Source organism: Erpetoichthys calabaricus, chromosome 1 (assembly GCF_900747795.2).
Source record: "Erpetoichthys calabaricus chromosome 1, fErpCal1.3, whole genome shotgun sequence".
Taxonomy (NCBI): Eukaryota; Metazoa; Chordata; class Cladistia; order Polypteriformes; family Polypteridae; genus Erpetoichthys; species Erpetoichthys calabaricus.
The window spans coordinates 285,882,684-285,906,832 of record NC_041394.2 but is presented as its reverse complement, the minus strand read 5'-3'; the positions used below and the strand labels follow the sequence as shown (position 1 = coordinate 285,906,832).

Below are 24,149 nucleotides of genomic sequence, written 5' to 3'. Positions count from 1 at the left end.
AACAGAATTACAATATATGCAGATCACATTGCCACACTTCTATGCAGTACTACACAATCTGTTCCTTTGCAGTCACTCGTATACTGTATATTAAAGTATACTTTTTATGTTTCTTTGGATGAAGATTATTAACAGTAATAATTAAAGAATAACTTTACTAAGACCATTTTAAAAGAAGCCTGGTTTAATGCCTAATGGTGAGGAGGGAACAATTTTGTTTAGAAAGGGATTGCCAATGATGGAATAACTTAAAACTTTGCTATTAAGAAAGGAGGAGAAGATCACAGTGCTGAGAATCGATCACAGCACAGATTACTGCTGATGCTGCCCCAAGGCTTGTTTTGGTGGCTATGGGGAAAGAAATATCCATCTATTTCAAACTGTATTTTGCAATAATCCTTCCAAAGTACCTAACCTAATTGCGAAAGTTGTCTTTTTCTCAATATTGGCTTTTTTAAACCCCAACAGAAGGAAAGCTTATAAGTTAAACTGCTTTTTAGCAAGGTACCTAGACATTGCATTTACATTGTGAAGTACTCAAATAAGGAATACTTACTGTACATACACATTTATATACATACATAAAATTAGAGTGACCTGTAGTAGGTCCCTGGTGCAATCACATGGTTTATTACACAAGTACCTTACAATACAGGCTTCTCTGTTGAATACACCATACAATAAACACCTCAAACTTCTCTCTCACTCTTTCCTTCCCTCAGCTCCTCCTTGGTGAGCTTTGTCCTCTTCTGCCTGACTCTGACTCATCTACAAGTACAATTCCCATACAGCCCTGCGGGTGTGTATATGCAAGACACCCCAGAGAGCTGCTGCCACTTGTCATACTGGGGGAACACCTATCTGTGGGAGGTGATCTCCTTCCACCCTTCATTACCAAGACTTTCTGACTGGGTAAAGAACCATTCGTCCCAGATGGTCTGCCAGTCAGCCCTTAGAATCTACGAAATCTATGAGCGCAGCAATTTGGCAACTTCTCCTTGTTTTATTATACAAAGTAGCTCTACATCATAAACAAGTTAGAAAAAAAACTGATGTTTTCGAAAATGTAGATGGTGGTGTGGTAATTTGAGCAGACACTTTGCTAAAGCACAACAAAAAGAATGATTCATTGTCTTGTACAAACCTTGTGGATATAAAAAAAACTTTCCAGAAATGAAGTGTTATACAAACAAAACTAAATATTTAGGTTATTTCTTCAGGTTCAAGTTTATCATCATGTATGTACATTACAATGAGACGTGTCCAGTAGACTAATGATGGTAGTGTACATCCAGCAGCAGACAATGAATACACAGGGTAAACCTGCACCTCCCATGATACTTCTGGTATACAATTTTTTCATACGAAATTAGTAACAATGTTTTTATTAATTATTTTAAAAGTTTTAATTTGATCACATTTCCATTTTGTTTTAGATCATTAGGACAATTGTAACAAGAACAAGCCATTTAGTCCAACAAGTTGGTCAATCATGGTCACCTAGATTCTCCATAACATCAAGTTGAGATTTCACAGTTGTACCTATTTTATAGTTTGGACCTGGGCACTGTTTTTGGGGGAGGGGTTGGGGTGGGGTCACATGTGTTTCATTAGCATTTCTTTTGGAAGATGGTTTGAATTCAGTTCTGGCATATTTAAAAATTCATTTTTGATTACTAGTGATTCTTCTTGATTTGGTTTTACCTGCTAATTTGGTTCATTTAACCAAGAAATCTTTGTCTCACATATTGAGTTTTGGTGACTGTTATTTTCGGCATTTTTTGGTAATGAAACCAGTCGTCTTATTTTATCTACTATGTTGACTCTTATGACTGTGAAGGAGAATTCATCAATTGTTGTAGCATTCATCCATTAGTATTGAATGGGAGGTGAGATTAGGGCAGAGAGATAGTTTGTTTCTACTTTATTGATGAAGTGTTGTTGCAATAGCAGTCCTACAAGTACAAGAGGAGCCACAGTTTCAGTCATTAAACAACTCCAGTGTCTACCTATAGGAGTTGTTTAGGATAGTTTGAGGCATCAGGATTTCCTAACTCTAACACATCTGAGGAATAAATTAATTGGTGAGCTTTACCAATGATAGCCAAGTGTTGTGCCTGAGCTAGGAGATGGAGACTCCAGGAAATAAAGCTGCAGGATCCCCAGTTCACACAGATGAGTGTATGGTCTGCTTTCTGATGTCTGTGACAAGCTCCTTGATTTTGTTGTATTTAAGCGACACATTGTTGTCCTGGTGCCACAGTGCTAGATGGTAAGCCACCTCTCAACTGAAGGACATGAATGCGAAAGTGACTTGCTAATTCAAACTGGTTATAGTTTGTTTATGCTGTGTAACAACAGTATCTTTCACTCACATGATGTGAAATTTCAATGTAAAAGTTATCTTTCACACATGTTGTGTTAGATCTTTCACTGGCATAGTGTTAGCTTTGCATGAACACATTGTGAAAATAATGGATGGTGTTTTAGGATATTGATGTCATATTAGTCAAGAGTACATTTAAGTAGCATTGCCTATGCAGTCTACAAATTCAACATTCACAAGATGGCTGTTTTTGAAATTTCAACCCATAGATTTCTTCCTGTCAAGCATTACAGCATTTATAGCTGATTGATATCTTTCAATCACATAATTCAATTGAAGTCAGTTCAGTTGTTGCCATTATACGGTACTTTATAGTATAATGTAAATTATGTGTTGCCAGTCCAACTCTAGAAGAAACATCAAGTGTCAGTACAGTACAGTACAGTACAGTACATGGTTGAACATCACAGCATGCACAAGTTACTAACATGTTGATAAATACAGTATATAATCAAATCAAACAAACAAAATATCAGATTTGCATACAAGTATACAACACGTGGGCAGCACGGTGGCACAGTGGTAGCGCTGCTGCCTCACAGTAAGGAGACCTGGGTTTGCTTCCTGGAGTTTCCATGTATACCTCATGTCTGCGTGGGTTTCCTCCCACAGTCCAAAGACATGCAGGTTAGGTGCATTGGTGATCCTAAATTGTTCCTAGTGTGTGCTTGGTGTGTGTGTGTGTGCGCGTGTGCCCTGCAGTGGGCTGGCGCCCTGCCTGGGGTTTGTTTCCTGCCTTGTGCCCTATGTTGGTTGGGATTGTCTCCAGCAGACCCCTGTGACCCAGAGCTTGACAGTAAACACTATTTTTGAATTTGGTAGGATATGGCATTGAATACTGTAATAATTCTTGCTTGTTGGTGCGGGATCAATGAAGATGATCCCACATGATGAAAAGTGATCTCTGCAAGGATCTCTTGTTATGACTGGAGTATCGCCCCTAAGATGAACTAAGCAGTTTTAACCACCTGCTATAGGGCCTTGTATTCTGACACAGTACAGTTACCAAGGATACAGAAAGGGGGGTTCAAGACCCCTTTAAACTGGGATAATAACCGAGTATTAGCTTGGCTGGACTTCAAGCTAACCTGGGCTTCAGGCCAGGACCCCACAGGCTATAGGGAACTCAGAATCTATCAACTTGTACAAAAAAAAACATTTGTTCTTTGTTGTTCACAGAAATATTCCTGCCTGGCCAATCATTTCCTCTTTAACTTCATTACTTTTTTCTATGATATAACCGTTTGTCACACACAGCCTTCTACGAGTGCCCTTGAAAAAGTGTTTGCGGTAGAATGACGGGCAAAACTCTGGCTGTCAGAACATGAAGTGGGTAAAAAAGAAAGATTTGCTGTGTTAGTGACAGTTCATTATACAGCAGATTCCACTTCTAGTTGTACTGAAGCATATGAAGGTGATGTTTCCATCTCTGAATGTTCACAGAAATATACACTGTCCAGTCTGTAGCTAAAAAAAAAAAAAGTTTGTGGACCAGTGGCCTTAGACAGGTTAGTCCATTCCAGGTCTAAACACTTTTCTTTGATTCAAGTTGTAAAGGTAAGCCCATGTCTATACTAGTAAACTAATAATTATCAAGTTCAGCATATTATCACATAAACATTTTCCTGTTACTTGGCGTGTGCATTGGCTTGTTGGCGGTGGAGTTAGTTGTGGACTTTTGTGTTTATTTGCATATGGGCCCATATGTGAGTAGTACACACTGAAAACAAAATCCAGGCTGATCGTGAGCTTTGATGTCACGATGAGCTGCTCATTTCTTTACATGCAGTGTATACACATCAGAAGGCTGAGGCTGAGATGTACTGGACAACAAAACCATCAATGATTAAAAATGTTTCATGAACAGTAGATGACAACTGAAAAACTATTCATCTTACTTGTCAGGAGCTTGCATTTTTTTACATGTTACTTTGTACAGTAATGAGAAATTCCTCTTGAAGATAAAACTTATCTGACCCACTGATAAAGAGATTCACTAAAGTCTACAAACATGATTGTTAACAAATCATTTATGGTTTGGAAAGTTCATTTGGCAATGAAATGATACAAACATTGTGCAACTGCTGATGCACAGTTTAGAAACAATCTGATTATTGCTTGGGGGTGAAAAATTCTTTTCTGGTCACCATTTCTCTTACTCTGTCATAGTTCACTTCTCCTGGCAACTCAAGCTAGGAGTACAGTGGAAGACACGAGGAGTCTCATGCTTGGCATGATGTTTATTTTCCATAATTGTTTTCAAGTTTGCTGAATCTATTTTTGTCATTTACTTTGATGCATTCATTGGTTATATTAGTTATGAATCTGAAACACCTTTTTGAATTTCTCTGGCATCTGCATTTTCCATAGATTTATATCTGGGTCAATATGCAGATGCTATAAAGTGACTTCTGGGTCTGTACAGCAAGTGACATCAGGAAAAACTATGATAAAAGATGGTGACTTAGACCTTTGTATTATCGGAGTTTGCGTATACCTAACAAAAAAAAAAAAATCAATATTACATTCACAAATTTTTGTTGTGCCTCTTTCTCAGTTAGGACCTCATCATTCAATTCTGCTTTGGGTTTGACTATAGTATTTTGACTTTTCAGTAATGACCTTTGGCTACATTTGTCTTCTGTTCTCCTGATTTTGTGTCCTCTTTCCATGTGGTATCCCTTTCCTTCTATGGCATAACAGGGAGAAGACAAAAACTCTAGATTCCTAGGAGGCTTTTGTGCCATCTTTAGGAAGACTGGAAAAGTGTTGGCTATGACATGGCCAGGAGGGATGTGACATATGCAGAGGAGCCAGTCCAACCATTTAAGAAACAAAGACAAAATGAAAAAGGTCTGTCCATACTGGTTACATAATTCAAGTGTGATAATAGGGGACAGGACAAATTGAAGAGCACTTTACCTGGGGTGGTTTTCAGGAACACAACTCTGCCTGAGATGTTACTCCAGGTATTGCATCATATTTGAGAGATTCCTCACTCTTCTAGCTGAGGATGGACATTGAGCATTCAGTTTGCCTCCTGTGTATTTATTTTTCAAGAGTGTGCGATGTTAAAAATGTACTACATGGTCTTGTATTTCAGGTATGTGGAGTGCCCCCAAATGGTCACAAAAGGTTGGCTCTGTTATTTCTTATTATTATTTAATATTCTCTGCTCCTGGTATTGAAAGACAATAGAAGCTGTTCTCAAAATCCTGTCATTTCTATAAGCCTCTTAGTGGAATCCTGTGCACTCTGCACAATGGTTTGAGTAACTAATATGAGTTGGAACAGAATAAATAAAACTATTTTAAAAAAAGTATTGCAACGTTACAGAATTGTTGTGGGGCTAGATCTTAAGTAATGGAAAGTGCAACTGCAACTGAGTTTTAAGAGGAAGCAGCACAAAAGGTGATTTGGCATTCATTGTAATCTACCTACATTAGCCACTATTAGATTTTATTGCCCCAATTTTAATTTGACATGTCCTCCTGTCTCTGTGAGTCTGGATATTATCGTACTGCTAAGCTGGCATTCTACTAGACTGTTTTTTGGCTCAGCTTTACAAAAACACTCTGGTGAATGATGCCTCCCAAGGGAGCAGCAGCTTCACTGCTAGTGTTAGGGTCTTGATTTTGACCTATTCAGTACGTGTATTATTTATACCAGCATTTTTAAAAGCTCTACAGGAGTACCATTGGTATAATTTGCATGCTTCTATTAGTGTCTTGGGGAAGAAGGTTTTATTTGTCAGCACTATTTAAAATGATTGCCTTACACTGAAGTGCTGATCTAATTCTCTGCTGCAGCCAATCAATTTCAAAATGCAGATTTTGCAAATACAAATAATTTAGTTACTACATGTACTGTAGAATATAATTTTGTAAGCTGTAAATTTGTAATATTTTCAAGGTCCTATTGCCCGTGAAGATATACAACAGATTCACCACCAGGATATCTTTATATAGGCAGTGGTGTTCATCTGGTCGTCAAAAAATCCACTTCATTGTTAATCAGTCTTTATTTTAAATAGCATCATCTACAGCATGTGCTATCACAAGATATTCTCCAGACCAAAAAAAATTACAATGATGCAGTTTATAAGTTAAGTAACAATAGATTCTCAAGATTCCAGGAGGAGACAGGAAACAGGGTTTCTATTGATTTCAAGTAAGTGAGAAAAAACAGTCTGGGTTTTTAATTTTGGGATGAGATCAAAATGAAAAAAATATTGAGCTTTCCATTACACTAAACTGAAAAAATGTTTTTATGCTGCATCCAAAAATCACTACACGGGTCTTAGACGTCCACGAAAGGGTTGCATTGGCCAAGTTATTTCTTTTCTAGTACAACTGCATTTATTTCTATAGTATATTTTCATCCATGGGGTGTACCTGAAAGTTGGCAAAGAAAATGAAACAAGAAAAAGGAATACAAATTGAAGTATGGTAAGCAGAAAAATGAAAAAAATAACAAAACAAAACAAAAAAAAAAAAGCAAGGAGTATGTATTTACATAAAATGGATATATCATTAGTAGATTGGTACAGGCCTTAGACATAGTATCTTTTTAAGTCTCTAAAAGATAATATGGCCCTTGTGGGCAAACAAAATAATATTAAAAAAAAAGTTAAGCTGTAGAAAAAAGAATTAAAAAATTTGCAGGGGTTCCAAGGCCAGACTCCACTGGGCCTTCCACATAACACAAATGTACTTAAGTAGTTCCTTATTTTTAGCAAAGTAGTTCCAGTAGTAAATGACACCAGAGAATGAATAAGAATGTTAACAAGTCATTTAAATTATTTAAATTTGTCCACATAGCCTTTGTCAATGAGAAATAAAAAGATATAGTTATAAAAAAAAAAAAAAAAAAAAAAAAAAAAAAAAAAAAAAAAAAGAGATGTGCTCCATATTAAAATTGAAAGTTATAAAAAAGTTCCAATTCAGTAAAACTAACTCTAAAGTAGTTTGAAAATGTGTAATGTACAAGAAAAAAATGTCGTGCTTAAGGACCTTCTACGATCATTCACAGTGTTCTCCTGTCGCTACGCACGGCTTACAGCTTTGAAAATATCAGCACAAATAAGGGTAAGAAAGAAACCCCACTGTTATTTTTGATACAGCATGATAGTATTTGTATGTATATTGTAAAAAAAATATTGAGTAATATAATTATATTAAATTACATACTTTAATAATTAAATGCATTCCACCTTTTTATTATTTTTATAATAGTCCATATTGTGTTTTTTCCAGTAGTAAAATATTAAAATACAAAATGTTCTGTGATTACTGGCGTACACTCAAAGCAGAAACAGTTGATACAAATTTGGTCAAGTCTGGTCTGGTACTTGTGATGATTATTTTAATAATCATTGCATTAAAACATCAGTTTGCTTTCTGTGGGATCATCCGTGGTGTGTCTATTCTAATAAATGAGGAAGCTCAGACTGTCTGTAACAAATAGTAACAAGGGCAGCATGGCACAGATCTCTTGGCATCACTATACAACTGCAAAAATAACTTTAGATGCAATTAGTTGAAGCCACACATTGTGAAATCAACTAACTGCAGCAAAGGTCTGACAAGTATATTAATTTGGCTTTTTTGGTAAATGAATCTTTGTAAAATGCCTGCGTTTCTCCAAAGCTATATCAGTGAGACTACAGAACATTATTTAAGCTTCCCAAATGTCATAACTGCAACTGGCTGCACTTGTGTGCAAATAATGGCACCACCATCATTTTACTTTTTTGTAATTTTTTTTAGATTTAAGTTTTGTTTACATATGTCTATTGTCTCCTCTCTCTTATCCCAGTTCAAGTCAATCAGGGCTGCCAGGAGGCTCCTTGATTTGATTACCAACTATCTAAGAGCCCTAGTTAAGACACCTGTTCCCACAGGTAATATGCTGTGGCCTTACACTATTTAAGCAGTTTTGGTTGTTCAGCTCTCATTATATTCTTTAATGTATTGATGCACAATCTTTTATTTTTGAAGCTCTGGATATTTATTTCTGTACCAAAAAAGGAAAAAGGCAGAGAGAAAGTCTAATGAAGGAGCAAAAGATGAAAAAAATAAAGTTAAGGTCAAAAGGTAACTTGCCAAAGAACTGGAGGATCAAAACAAAACCAAACCACACCACCAAAGCCAATATGGTAAACAAATGGAAAGTCTAAATACAAAGCAACAGTCTTAACCCTACTTAAACACAAATGAGTAGCACCACTTTAGTTTGTCACTTTTTCTGAGTAGCCAGAATCTTGAAAACAGGGAAAAGTGTTCCACCATCTTAAATACTCCTGGGAGATGACATCACAAGCAATGAGATCAGAGTCACATGATCTAAAATGGCAGATTGAGCCACAAACAAAATGGCCACTGAAACAAAATGACCTTATCAAAATGGCATCATGAATCCCAGAATAAAACCATTTATGGTTTGTCATATTACTACTCAGTGGCACTTGGGATTTTGCCTTTTGGATTTTGGGCATTGATTTCTTTTCTTTTATTTTTTATGTTATTATTTCAGTTCCTTAAATTTGTTCATCCTTTTGATTTATGTCATTTAGTATTTTTGAAATGTTTCATTTTTGTTTGCTGAAATTGTTTATTCTTTTAAATTTTGGCCTTTTGTAAATTTTGCAATTTTGATCTCTTTATTAAATTTTGTGTTTTTGCTTTTGGCATTTTTGTTCAGGCCTGTTGTAACAGGTACTAGTGTAGTGTTTGTAAAAATTACCACTGTCGCTTGTCACAAGGTGTGTGACGTATCATGTCATCACACTCACTTTATAAACGTACATAAAGATACATTTATTTACTTATTTATTAGATTGATTGATTTGCTATATTATCTTTCCTGTGAGCCTGTATCCTTGATTTTAGGCTTCTGCGACATCTATAGGTATGTATGTAAATTTTGCCTTGGGATTTGTAAATTTTATTTACAGTATCTAATCTATCTTACTAAACCACAGTTAATATATGCACGGCGGACGCACCGAGGCGCATGCGCACTGCGGCCTTGGCGCCCGCCCCAGAGTCAAACGCAGCGGCTTCCCAAAACGCAGTGGCTTCCCAGAGTCAGTAGATGACGCCCAAACAACACAACCTGTTCACTACACTTGCTCTAATCCACTGTGCCAGTAATATAGATCACATAACGGTCAGAGACTCTAACCCAGCGGCTTCCCAGACTCAGTGGCTGGCACATGAACACCACAACCTGTAAACTAAACTTGCTGTGCTCCACTCTGCCAGCAGTTGGTGTCAGCAAAGGCAATGGACTCACGTCTGCACAACGAAACAGCTTTAGTTCATATATGTTTATGTAATTAAATGACATTTCCCCAGACGCACCCACCCTCCATGATATGTCATCCATCCAGATATCGGACGTAACAGAAACTGATTGCCATTCTTGGATTTCCGATTCACTAGCGAATCGCGGGCTTACTTGTCTAATCTAAATAAAAGTGGTGCACTCAGTAGTTTGATTGAGCTTTTTAACCTAAAACAATCAAGAAACTATAGTTGGTGAGGAAAAGATTAATCCATTTATTTTAAAATAAATTTTTTTTTTTTTTTGGTTTTGCCGTTTGGTTTTCCTGTTTTATTATGCTGGATCCCTCTAGTATGTGCAGTTACTGTCCTACCATTGTTTTCTGAAGGCCTGTCATTTTAGTTTAATAACCTTAAAATTAGATGGTTAATCGTATTTCCTTGGTCCCTATCTTTCACTAAGGGAATTAACAGCAGATTTTTCAAAATCTTGGACGGAACAATGTTTTATTCAATTTTTCTTTATGGTGCAAAGCAAGGCCAGTGGTTTTAAAAGAAATAATATAAAAATAAAGTCTGCATAGGAAAAAAAGAGTAAAGGCTATGGCCATGCTGAAAATGAAAATTTGTGAAGACTTCATCAGACCTGTTGAGGATTCAATGAAGCCTGTGTTTTAATCTTATCAAGACTTCATTATTAAAAGCTTTTCTAGAAGCCATTACATCTTTACTGAAGCCACATGCAAAAGGGACATTATTAATTTTGCTGTCTTATTTAAAGACAAGAAGTCTACAGACCTGGATAAACAGATGTCTCTGTCAGTTACGTTTTTATTAACAGTTATGCAGTAATCCTTGAAGAAAATATCTGGATTATTTACTACTGGACATGCTGTGGTATGCGATAAATCTACTAACTGTAACCATAGCTATGGATGGGCACAAGGGCAGAAGGGTATCTTGATCGCATCTGTAAAAATTTAGGGATTAACCCTGAACAGACACACATACACACATACAGTAAACAAAAAACTGGCATCTCAGCACCATCACTCAAAAAGCATTTAGCCACCTCTGTAGAAGTCTAGCGCCAGTATAACATGCAATTTGCTGAAACAGTAGGACACTTGAGCATTGGCAGCTACTATCAGCACCTTGGGAGATGTTTCAAGTATTCCAGCAGTTTTTTTGTATTTTTTTAAATCACATGTTATGGTTTTTCACAACAGTGTTGGTTACTGTACATTTCTTTGCACTGTGTAATGCTTGAAATTATTAGGCAAATACTGCAAATGTATTTTGGTAGTTAGCTTATTAAATACCAATTGCCTTTTTTGTGGAGAAAATCTGAGTCAGTTTATTGACCCGTGGGTCGCTAATAGTTAGCATGGACTGCCAGCCAATCAGAATGCAGTATTTCTGTCCTGGTCCTTGACATTTTTTTTCGCCATAAGTTTTTCTAATTTTTCTTTACCATTTTTGGTCTTAAAACCGAATTTAAATTACATATGAGACTTTGTTTATTCATAGTTTTTGGGAAGATTTACAAAAAATATATAATGACACATTTTATACCATAGAAATGCTTTCTGCTTTAATAATATGATGCTAAGAATGCATTAACACTTTACCATCATGAAGCATACAGGAACATATAGAAAATATAAATGCATATGCAACATATTATCAATTGCATAAAACCAGTACAAGGCAAGCAAAAATCTATTTTTTTATTGTATAAAAAATGAAAACTTTCTAACAGTGATCATGTGATAGAGAAGGACAGAGTTTAAACCTTGTCTGAAAAGGTAAATGATAAAGTGCATTTGAAAACATTATTCATAAAATCTATAAATGTATTTACCATGGAAATGCATTGTTCTTTTAATAATACAATGATAAATGTGTATCACTACTTAAACAACACAAAGCACAGAGGTACATATAGTGAGTATAGGTGCATTTTAAGCGCTAAGTTTGTACTTGTTAGGTAAAGGAATAATTCAATAATTGCTAGTTATTTACGAACATTCTGAATTAAAGAAAAACTTTAGTAATTTTAAGACGAAGTTATTTCTTCACATTCATGGTAATTATTAATTTGCCACTTTGGTTTCTAAAGTGAAGTGTATTTTTTTCTTCTGGAGAGACAAATAAGCAGCTTCAGATGCATGTTTGGTTTTGTGCTGATCAACTTCCTTATTTAAGTCTAAACTCTACCCATGAGGCTGTCTATGAGTTGACAAGTGAAGAGGAAATGCATTCTTAACTCAAGAAAATAGTTCCAAAAATCTGTCAGGTCAGGTTGGTGAGTATGCACCGTACAGACAGGGTGACAAAATTATAGTACAAAAATGAATCATTAACAATAGTGTAATTAATGTAATATATTATACCACTCAGATTATACTGGACAACAAACTTTTTCAAAGGTGAACACAAATATGGCTGTATCATGTAGGAATTTGAAGAAACATAATAAACTTTTATTGAATTTAGTGTGTTTGCATTGAATTGGTTCAATTGAGCTTCTTTCAGTGTCCAAGAACTACTAGCCAGCATTGATGGATTCACCTTGCTTTACTCCCACTTTTCCATTTTGTAATATACTGGTAAAACCTTTCACCGTGACCAAGATTATCAGGTAAGAAATTAAAGTGTGGATGTAGAAACTGAATCTTTAGTGATATGTTTTAACTCATGGTTTTGCCTGCTAGAAGTATGTTGTTAACCACCTGAATGTAGTTTGGCGCTCTGTAGTAACCAAGAAAATTCAAAAACAACATTCTGGAATGCCTTCCACTTGGTTTCCTCTGGCCCTACTTACAGGCCTTTAAACCATTTGTTGATTTGTAGACCAACTAAAATGCCTTCCTTAATCTTGCCATCAGTTATTCATGGAAACATTCTCAGATATCAAAATTCTTCACCTTTCTTATTTATTGCTTTCATACAATTTTTAATTGTGATATTTAAACAGAAGGCTCATATGGGGTGTTTTGTTGGGTCGGCAAGTGGCTTATGTGCCACACTTTTCTGCCCTGGAACCAAATACTTGCAGAAGTCAAGTTCTTCTTTAAAGTAACAAAACTTTGCAGCATGGCTGTCCTATTCACAAATGAAACAACAGGACTTGGTATATTGGAGCTGCATTCTAAGTAGCAGCGCCACGGCTTTTTAAGTTTCCAGTTTTAGTTGTTATACTGTATATGCATACTTGTAATATGGTCGGGGGGGTTAGGGGAGTGAGAAAAAGAGAGCACCTATTTCTAATCTATCCTTTTAATCCTTGCAATTGTAAGTGCCAAAATAACAATAGGCTTCATGGCAGTAACTCCTGGAATAATTGGAAATTAAGGTCAAAGCTATCTTATGTAATAATGTACTATGTTAAATTAAGACTACAAAATGTCAACAAAAGTTCAGAAGCAATGTCTCCGTGACCTAACAGTTAACTTTGTGAGCTGGAATGTTAAAGGTCTCAATCAAGAATGAAAGAGAAAAAAAGTATTCTCTCACCTAAAGGTCTAAACACTAAAATAGTATTTTTACAGTAGACCCACTTATTAAGCAATTTATTGCACAGAGATTGCATTGGCCAAATATTCCATTCCAGCTATACAAAGAAAACTAGAAACGTGGGAATTCTTATACATAGATCTGATTCTGAAGGCGATATGTGATCATCATGGGTAATTTATTTAACTGTAAAGTGATTCTGATAAATATCTACACACCCAATGTGGATGATAGGGACTTCATCCAAAACGTATTTGCATCTATTCCTAAAGTGAACACTCATAAAATGGCTGGTGACTTTAACTGTGTTTTAAATCCAGACCTGAATAGGCCTCCTGCCACAGGGGTGATGACATCTAACACTGCAAAAACAATTACACAGTTTGTAATTGATCACATCTTATCAGACCCCTGGAGATCTCTAAAACCAAAATCAAGAGCATATTCCTTCTGCTCACCAGTACATCACTGTTACTCAAGAATTGATTATTTCATTTTAGATAATAATTTCTTGCCCACGATTAAATCTTGCAAGTACAACGCTTTTGTTATCTCTGACCACTTTCCTTAAATCATGGAGATCAAATCATTACACCCCACATAATCATCTCGCAGCTGGTGTCTTAACCCACTTTTATTAGCAGATGGTAAGTGTACAGAGTTTATATCCAAGCAAATCGATTTTTTTAGAGACAAATACATCCCCAGAGGTGTCTGCAGGAATACTCTGGGAAACTCTGAAGGCTTTCTTGAGAGAACAGATAATTTCATATCTTTCCCACAAAAATAAATAGAAAGCCAAGAAGGCATCAGAGCTAATCAGTGAAATTACCAGAATAGATCAAGAACATTCCAGGGGTCCAAATGAGGCACAAAGTCAGGCATTGCATTCAGAACTCAACCTCTTGACAACAAAAGAAACACAACAATTCATTATTAAATCACAGCATTGTTACTACTTTTTCTAATAAGATCTTAGCTCAACAAATCAATAAGCAGGAAGTTCGCAATGAAACACCAGTAATTACCAACACAGACGGAGACAAAATCATTGACCATAAAAATATAATGCATATGTTTAAAGACTGCTACAAGTCTGTATATTCTACTCAGTTTACAGAAGACAAGACACAACCTAATGTGTTTTTGGATGCATTACAGATACCACAACTAGATACTCTCAGTGCAGAGAACTGGATAAACCTCTGGCACTCTCAGAATTACTAGATGCTATAAACTCACTTCAGAGTGGGAAAGCAGCTGGCCCTGACGCCTACCCTGCCTATTATATAAAAAAAAAATCAATTAAGTTAGCTCCCTTTTTATTAGCAACATATATAGAAGAGACAATAAAATTCTATCTCAAACTTTTTGCCAAGTATTAATTACCGCCTTTACAAAGAAAAATAAGGACTTATTACAATGTTCATCATACAGACCAATCTCACTTCTGAATAATGATGTTAAGATACACTCCAAAGGATTGAGAAAGTACTTCCTTCGGTAATATCACAAGACCTAACTGGATTTATTAAAGGCAGACACTTAGCTTCCAATCTGCGACACCTGTTTAATGTAATATATTCACCCAAAAAGTCTAACACCCCGGAAATATTATTATTGTTGGATGCAGAAAAAACATTTGACATGGTTGAATGGGACTACCTTTTCACTTCATTGGAGAAATTTGGGTTTGACCCAAATATATGTGCATGGATCAAACTACTGTATACCAATACAGAAGCTTCAGTTTGTATTAACAACATTAATTCAGACTACTTTAAACCAGAACGTGGTACCAGACAAGGATGTCCCTTGTCACCACTGCTTTTTGCAATCGCCATTGAGCCACTGGCAGTTCACTTTCAAAATGCGTGGCATGACTCTACCTAACTTTCAATTTTATTACAGGTTGGCAAATACACAAGCTATAAAAATCTGGACATTGACACAAATTGCTGAACACACACAGGCTTGGTCTGTAATAGGAATGAAATCCTGAGGTATTTCTTTATATGCCTTGCTTTGTACTCTAGTAAATAAAAGTTATCTTCAGTATACTAACAACCCAATTATGCTTCATTCACTAAGAATATGGAACCAATGTAGGAATTGTTTCTAGACAGAGAAGCTTTTATTTGTGGCACCTCTGCACCCTCTCAGATGTATGCAGTTTTTTATTTTTGGAAAACATAAGGGATTAAATCACTTAGAGATTTGTACATAGATAACATCTTTGCATCTTACTAACAATTACACTCCAAACTTAACTTTCCATCAACACAATTCTTTCACTACATCCAAATTAGAAACTTTGCTAAACAAAATCTGCCCAGTTTTCCTAACATCCCTCTTACTTCTATTCTGGAAGAAATATTGATCAGTCTTGAGGACTCGAACAGCATTTCTGTAATATCTAAAAACATTTTAAAGTCCTTTCCTTTCAAAGATCCCAGAGTATTGTGGGAAAAGCATCTCTCACTCAACATTTCAGAAAAGGAGTGGAAAGCAGCAATAAACAGAATTCACTCGAGCTCCATATGCGCAAAGCATATAATTATTCAACTTGAAATCTTTTATTGAGCACATCTGTCTCATTTAAAATTGTCCAAAATCTTTCTAGGGGCAACATCCAACCTACGAACGTTGCAATCAGTTTCCAGCCTCACTGGGTCACATGTTTTGGGTGTGCACCAAATTAACATCATTCTGGAACAAAATCTTTAAATGCCTTTCAGACAGCCTTGGTGTCACAATCCCTCCTAATCCACTAACAACTGTGTTTGGTGTACCTCCAGATGGGCTTAAAGTGGAGAAGGACAAGCAAATGGTGATTGCCTTCACTACACTATTGGCAAGTAGACTTATCTTGCTCACCTGGAAGAATCCTAACTCACCTCACGTCAGTGGGTAACTGATATTATATACCATTTGAAACTGGAAAAAATAAAATTCTCACTTAGAGGATCTGTGCAAAACGTTTTTAAAAACTTGGTAGAATCTAATCAATACCATTTTAGAATAATCATTTAAATTGGGGAAAAGGGTTTTCCTTCCTTTTTTTTCCTACACTTAAAGTTTTACTCTGTTGGCCTAGCTCACTTTCTCATGGGTGGGGGTTGACTTGAACTTAGTTTTGTCAAGTTTGACTTGCTTGTATGGAATATTACTTGCTTTTAATAAATGCAATAGAATGTTTAAAAAGTATGGCAAGAAATCACTAAAAACAGATGATTACAATAAAGTAGTATATGATAGCTGCGGTGGGTTGGCACCCTGCCCAGGATTGGTTCCCTGCCTTGTGCCCTGTGTTGGCTGGGATTGGCTCCAGCAGACCCCCGTGACCCTGTGTTCGGATTCAGCGGGTTGGAAAATGGATGGATGGATGGATAGTACATGATAGAAAAATTTAAAGGTGAGTTTTGTGATTTGAAAGCCAAAATCCATAAGGCATGCCCACAAGAGTGCAGGGAGCAAAATCTTTATGGCTTAGTGTTATTGTTTGTATCATAATTTGGTTGTTTAATGACAGTAAGATGATTTTCAAATGATATGCATATTAATAATTGTTTTAATTGTATATTTTGGTATTTGTCACTGTAATGAGCATGAACAACTGTCCATATAACTGTTCTTGTTTTTCTGTTCTGGAAGAAAAATGTTATATATTGCAGTAATTATAACAAAGTTACTTGTACCACCACTTTGCTTTGCTTTAATTGAAACATTGGAATTCCTCACATGTTCATGCTTTGATAATATTGCAGGTGTTTATTCTATAAATACTGTCATCTGTCTGGAAAATGAATTATTCCTTAATCAATCAGCGACTTATGTAAAACAAATGGTAAATTAAATAATACAATCTGTCTTTTAACAGAGATGCTGCCTCACAGAGTGGAAGGCACAGAACAGCATCCCCTAAAAGCATAACCATAGTGGTTTAGCACTACCATAAACAATGTACAGGAGATGGTTTAGGACACTTCAGCTAAATAATCTGCAGCTGCCACACATGACACAGGACCATGTCAGATGTTGCAATTCCTGGAGTAACTTATTACACAATAGTTGTAGACTCCTTAATTTAAACATGAGCAGCCCCAAGAAAATATTACAATATGCAAGCTTTCGATGCCTGAAGAAGGGGCCTGAGTTGCCTCGAAAGCTTGCATATTATAATCTTACTAGTTAGCCAATAAAAGGTGTCATTTTGCTTGACTTCTCACTACATTCGTCATGGCTAACACAGTACAACACCATATAGTACTACAGATATTCATTTATTGTAGGAAGTGTCCAGCTATCTAAATAAGTGAAATAGGGAAAATGGCTTGTGGATTTTTTTTAGCGAGCTTGTTCAAGCTGTTAAAACCAAAGACCTTACAAAGCCTAATGTAGATCGCTTCACACCATTTGAAAATAGCTACATTGATCTCTGTTTGTGTTCCTTTACAGGGGGGTATTTTTTGTACATCGCTTAAATCATCCGAGATCAGATGCCTCATCTTGGATAAGTTAATGCCGGTGAAACTCATCCAGATAAGTCGGTTTTTCAAACGCAGCCGTGTATTAGATTGGTCTAGCTGGATCTGATGAAAGCGCGTGCCCGTGCTGAGTGAAAAGCCCATATATATTGAGTTTAGCAAACATGATCAGCAAGTCTTTGATAGGCTGTAACAAAATGACGAAAGAACGGGCGCATTTTCTTTTTTCACACACGCGGTGCAAGACCTTTTATTCAAAGGACATGAAGAATTTCAAGATTTAATATGCACAAGGGGTAACACTGTAAAAGCAGCCCAGACCAGAAAAGACGGCTGGCAAAAAGTGGCCGACAAATTAAATGCTAAGTAGTGTGCATTGTACTTACTGAATGCAGCGTTTCATTTCCTATGTGTCAGATTAATTATTATTTAATATGTCATAATTCCAGATCAAACATGAGCACTTTAACCTGTTCCCATGTTCTCCTTGTGAAGTACAAGAATATACTTCAAACTGGCAAATATTGGTATATAACTATTTAAAGACATAAAGAATCATATATAATATAAAAAGCATTAATTTTAAAGCTAATAAGAAGGCAGACAAGCAAAAAACAGCTGGAGGTCCACGCGGTCCAGACCTAACCCCTGCAGAGAGTTGGCTCTCCAGCAAAATGCCCATCACCCTGTTTCTGAGGGCATTCCAGGGGGAAGCTCCTCCTCAGAACCAGTGGCAGGATGCAGTGGTCACTTCATTTCAGGTAAAGGATGGACATTGCATATATTTGTCCTCCATGTGTGCCATAGGTATGTTCCATATAGCCCTCTTTTTTGTTGGGTCAGTTGCAGGGAATGTCATATCCCTTGAACCTGTGTCTGACCAACGAGATATTGACGAAGGTCAAATAATTGATGAAGACACTGTGTCTGATTATTCATCAGGAGGAGAGGTACATTTTCCAAATAATGTTTGATCAAACTCCACTCTGATCAGTCCCATGTGTCCCATTCACATTTGGAAACCCTGGGTAATGAGAATGTTAGGCTGATTGAGATTCTTCATGGAACTGTGGGTGTTTTAGCCTGTGTATTACCTACCTGCAATGGCATGAAACGCCTCTTTTGTCTGCACACGCAGTTGTCCAGGAAACACAATCAAAACCCGAAGGAAATATTTCAGAGCCAAACAGACTTTACGAATTGCCTGGCAAACTGCACTTTTGGATGGATTTTCCGCATCGCCTACAGTATATAAAAAAGTGTCACTTGTAAAAAACCTCAAAGCAATGCATACTGTCTGTGTGGTTGTGAGAGCCCGACTTCGCCTGGTTTGACTTCGAATATAAGGTCCTAATAAATTTTTGAGGTACAATATTCCCCCTCGGCTAAATCGGTATCTTTCGAAAAGAATTTCCTCCAGGAGCAATAAAGGATCTTGCTGATCGCGCAAACCCCTCTCTATATGAAATTTTCATCTTATAATTTGCGCACCAATATCAATTGGTCGCTCATTCATGAACGGTGAAGCCATGACTGAATGAATTCCACGCACGGACACTGATTATGTGTGTAAACTAATCCTTGTTTACGTAGAACAAACCTGCTCCGAGCAGGTTTGAGGATTAGGATGTGTTGCTATGACAACACTTCTAGAAAGAGTTTCGAAAAACCGACAGATCCAGGATCAGGCCAAATCGTCAACAATTACATCCGGCTAAACGACTAATTCACATACGAAAAATACCCCCCAGGTCTGAAAGGACACTTTTCAAAGAATAACAGAAGAAGCTAAACTCATTCTCAGCTTGGGATCAGATATTTCTCCTGGTCTTAATGACAGAATAACTTTTTAATCCCTTCTCTGATCATCTCTATGTCAGCATTTCATACCTACTCTTCACCTTTCCTCTCTTTTGATCTCCCCTGCTTTGTTCCCTCCTTCCCCTCCTATGTATATTAGCTTCTTTCTTCTTCAGTTACACACATGATGAGATCTTTCCTTCTTTTCTTTTCAGCATAAAAGTAACCTTTAAGTTTTTTTTTTCCTTTGCCGATGCATGCTGGCTGATGCATTTCTTCACTAATCATATCCATCTTAGTTTAATTGTCATGTATTTACTCATACTTGGCAGTACCTTTTTTAAAATACAGCTAGATATTAAACAAGTTTTATTTGCCAGTGTTCTTTAGCTGTCACTGAAATAATTAACATCTTAAGATGTTTAATTAAATATTCTATACACTCTGCTGTGCGTTTTCAAACTACTGTTTACTTATTTTTAAATAATTTAAAATGAGACAAATATCAATAGACAGTGTCTCACATTTGACAGGTTTAATGTCATACTCAGTATGAAAATGCATCATTTTGAAAGCAATAATCCATCAATTAATTTTCTGAACTTGTTTATTTCAGTTCAGGAACTTGTAAATGGCAGCATTGTACCTCAGTACATCACACGGCACAGGCACTTACAATGAAAAATCTTAATAACTATTTGATTGAAGCCTGTTATAATTTCAAAGAATTCATACAATCTCCAGAGCAAATAATAACAAATATAACTTAAAATGTGTAGCTCAGTGATTTACAATGCTGCTTCTTCATTGTAGAAGAGACCTGGATTAAAGTCCTGGCTCTTGTGTTTGTTGCATTTATATGTTCTTCCTGGTGCCCCAGTGGATTTGCTGTAATTTCTTCTCTTATTCCTTGGACCTCCTTGGGATATGGGAAGAAAATTCGAGTAACCAGAAGAAAAACTATCTGAACAGAAGAGAAGGAGAAATTCTGTTGTGATGCAGCAGTGCTAACCAGTATGGTACCATGCAATCCAGGTTCTCTTTGTAAAAATGAAAGCAATTTACGCAAAACCCTTGCAAGAGAAAGAGATGACAATGATAAAGAGTTGGGGTGCCAGCCTGGTCACTCTTTATAATTGTTTTTTTAAGAGTCAACAAATTTTATTGCATAGTTATCTTTGCAGATATGAGTTCAAAACAGAACCATCCCAAGATGGCAGAGCTTCTGATTTGGGGCCCTGGTACACAGGAAGGTGACGTCACATGTGTTCTAGTCACCAATCCCAGAGTCTGCAGAGGGAGAAAGAGAGAAAGGCATTAGGACACAGTGCCAACCCCTGGAGCGGCCGTACAACTGCAGTCACTAGGGCCCTCTAGCTGTTCCCTATGAACACGCACATGACACCTTTATAAAGTTAAAGCATTAATTCAGTATTTTGTACCACATACTTAACTTGACGGTTAATTTAAATTCACTGAAAAAGCAGCATTACTCAGTTTGCTATAGCTTCATCTTATACAGTAATATTTACTTTTTCTGCTTCCTTTCTTTGGAATCACTGGATTAAAAATATGTACATAGTGGTCTAGTGGCTGAGTGGTTAGTGGTACTGCCTCTCAGTTCTATGAACTTGACTTCAGTTTCCATCCATATTCTGTTCTGTGTGGAGTTTGGATATTCTTCCTGTAAATTAGGGAATAACAGCTTTCTCCCACATGTCAGGTATTAACTAATGTCTTTATATAGGTCCAAAATGATTGTAAGGATTGTAAGTATCTGTGCAACTACAAGTCAAACACAAGGTAAGTATTCAAATTGCACACTCTGTAAGTGCAGTAACTGGATAGGAACTGAACTTGGGTCCCTAGAGCGGTGATGCAGTACTGCTAGGCATTAAATATTTTTAACCAAGATTGTAACAGAGAAAATACAGATTAAATATGTGTGCTGTCAAAAGAAACATATCTGCCACTGACAGCTATTAGTTAAACAGATGGAAGAGTAATGTGGCACCTGGAGGTTGTAAAGAACAGCAAGGTAGCCAGATCAGACAGGCCTACATAGACACGCACCTATCCATCTATTTTTATAGAGGTAGTACATTGCTAGAAAAATAGAACACAGAAGAAAACCAAGCAAATTATAGGTTAATAATTTATATAATTTCTTCAGCAGATAAGCTGATGGAAAAGCTCATGGGATATGTAACTGATGACCCACTTTGGAATAAAGAAAGATGAAGAACGATGACAGGTCCACTGAAGTTCAGAAAAACTGATTGTGCCAGACTCTCTTAGTTCATTTTTTGAGCCTGCAATCAGCCCCTTGAATGTGATCAAGTTAGAGCTTCAATAATTATTAAGAGTAGCCCTACGAGCAGATAATAAACATGTCCTCAACATAATCAAGAATGCCATTCTCTGTACATTACAGGAAATTAGTTGATAATGAGGAAGGAGCAGGCTGATACAAGTGTGCAGTGTCTAGCTGGGGACCGTACATAATCTTTGGTATGCTCTGCTGATGGTGGATTTTGTTGCTACACTGAGGCAGCTCATGCCGCCCACAGTCCTTTAACCAGTGTTCAACATACTTTAGCTAGTACTTGATGTCTTTCATAGGTTACATTCTAAGTGTTTTCTATAATTTCTTTTCCACTATGTTCATGGCTAGCCTTTTACAATAACATCTAACAATTAATGCTTTGTGCTTATTTCATCTATAACCGTTGACACATAATTCCTTATACCTTTATATTGTAACAACTCCTTTTCAAATTTGCTGTTAAACATGTTCAGATATTTTTTATTTTGCCACTACAGCATTTTTGTTGACTAATCCAGTGCAGGATTTTTTGATTATATGGTAAATGACAAGAAAGTGATACTGGGCAAGCACAGGTCATGACAGGGTTCTAATCAGGAAAAAGCAGACTTTGTTATAATGTTGTTGCACAGTATGTTAAAGACCAGCACAGGTATCCTTTGTACTATATGGAGGCCATGCTAACGGCTGTGAAGGACAGATCATTCAGGAAACACCCATCCATTTATATTTTAGCTGGAAGCCTCAGGGTTTATGTGTAATCTTCCTGGTGGCCTAGAAGTGGACTTAGGATGGGTGTATAAAGCTGTCCTACTCTCACCAGTTGAAGCTACCCAGAGTCACAGCTGGAGTCAGTTGCTAGGATTGGACTGTCCAGAGAAGGGAAGACCAATGTATAGAAGAGCATGAGTAGGAAATGTGTGTGAAAGTGGACCAGATAATGCTGGACAGGTACATACATAAATTTGGAATTAATAGGAGATTTTAAAAAACTATGCAGTGGGTTAATAAAGAGTTAAAAAGGAAGCTGCAAAGGAAAAAACAGCTGTATAAGGTGTATAAGACTAATAACTCCAAAGTGAATCTTAGGGCATATGAGCCCATGAAGAAGGATATTAGGGAGGCTAAAAGACAGTTGGACAGGAATGTAGCAGATAAGGCGAAAGACAACCCAAAGAGATTCTTTCAGTATTTTAGTAGTAAAAGAACAGTCAAGGATGAGGTGAAATGCATCAGGAGTAGTAAAAAGGAATTAAAAAATGGAGACTGTGAAATAGCGGATGCTCTAAGTATGCATTATTCTGAGGTCTTCACAACTGAGGAAGTAGATAACCTCCCAGCGGAAAATGGGACTACTAAGGAGGTACTGATTGATTTGAAAATTGTAGAAGGAGAAGTCCTGCTTAGATTAAATTGGCTAAATTCAAACAAATCTCCAGGACCAAATAATATTTTCCCTCAAGTTCTTAAGGAGGTTAGCAAGTACATATATAAACCCTTGACTCATAGGAAGTCACTGCACACTGGGGAAATTCCGAAGGATAGGAAAATGGCAAATATTATCCCATTGTATAAAAAGGGTGACCAGACAGATCCAAGCAACTATAGGCCATCTTGCATCACAAGTAAATTAATGGAAGGAATTACCGTATTTTTTGCACCATAAGACACACCTGACCATTAGACACACCTAGGTTTAGAGGAGGAAAACAAGAAAAAAAATATTCTGAACCAAATGGTGCACTAATATGTTTAATAAAATATAGCAGAATAATATTTCAACCATGTAAATTCAACAGCGGTATTAAGAAACATCATCACTGTCATTAACAAATAAGGAGAGACTTTAAGGTTCAAGCAGTCTTCTAGTTTTATGGAAACCCTAAGAAGTCCTCATTGCTAGTGTCAGAATTTATTAAGCTCAGTTGCTCACAATCACTTTGCAGGAGCACGTACCTATCATCACGCGGCATAACCTGTCCAAAGCCACCAGGGGACAAAGCATGTTTGGACCAATGCTCCCTGAAGTTATATCACCAGTCTAGTCCCATCTATATTTGTAATGCCACAAAGCCCTTCATCTCGTGTTTTGTTGTGGGTTTCCAGTTTGATAAACAAGAATATGGTGCAAGCACAGCCCTCGATTCAAAAAATTGCTCTGCATACCTGTTTGTCTCATCTGACAGTAGCTGAAAGGCAGCTTCAGGAAAGAACAGCCTGAAGTAGTCCAGTGGCTGGTAATCCGCTAGTATTAGTTGGTAGTCCAACAGCAAGCCATACTGTCTAGTGAAGTCCGGTAGCCAGTTTGGCTCCCACGGATCAACGTCTAGGTATTTCTCCCACAC

At 36.8% G+C, this 24,149-nt stretch overlaps 1 protein-coding gene across 1 annotated transcript in view; it reads right to left on the bottom strand.

Moving 5' to 3' along the window:
- LOC114662582 (NADH-cytochrome b5 reductase 3-like) overlaps positions 1-24,149 on the bottom strand; it is a 1,047,486-nt gene that overhangs the window by 888,198 nt on the left and 135,139 nt on the right. The gene's annotated exons all lie outside the window — the stretch shown is intronic.